The following is a 603-nucleotide window of genomic DNA, read 5'->3' on the forward strand; positions in this document are numbered from 1 at the left end:
GCGGCCGTGGGGTGCAGGAGATGCAGCACCACAGGCTGAGCTGCCGCAGGGACCCGTGCCCGGCGCATCCCCGGCCACCCACCCCCCCTGCCATCAGCCAGAGACAGCACTGGTGCACTGAAAACCCAGGTGAGCCTTGGTACCGGGCAGTGTGGTGCTGGCAAAACTGGGGCCGGTACAGAATGAGCGCAGCACAGGCTAGCTAGGCTAAAACCAGCTGACGGCCGTGCCAGTGGACGCAGGGACAGCCTCAAGGGGGGACACCTTTTCAGGGACCGAGATGGCTTGGAAGGCCTTGGCTTTGGTTACGTGCCGTTTGGGAAAGCAGCCCAACTCTTGAAGCGTTTCAGACCAAGCCTTGCATGCTGGCATCCTCAGGGCAGCGCGTGCCGGCGTCTGCAGGTAGGGAGCGAGGTTTAAAGCAAGAGATTTGGTGTTTGGAGGGGAGAAAGGAGCACAGTGCAGCCACAGGGCTGGGCACCACGCAGCGGGGGGCACGGGGCTGGTGCACCCTCCCTGGCTGCAGCGGCACTGGAGCTGGGTGTCCGTGCGGGTCCGGCGCCGGGGGCGGCGGGCAGGGGGGGGGGGCGTGGCCGGGGGGGC

This window comes from Egretta garzetta, unplaced genomic scaffold (genome assembly GCF_000687185.1).
Source record: "Egretta garzetta isolate BGI_Z169 unplaced genomic scaffold, ASM68718v1 scaffold73, whole genome shotgun sequence".
In the NCBI taxonomy this organism is placed as follows: domain Eukaryota; kingdom Metazoa; phylum Chordata; class Aves; order Pelecaniformes; family Ardeidae; genus Egretta; species Egretta garzetta.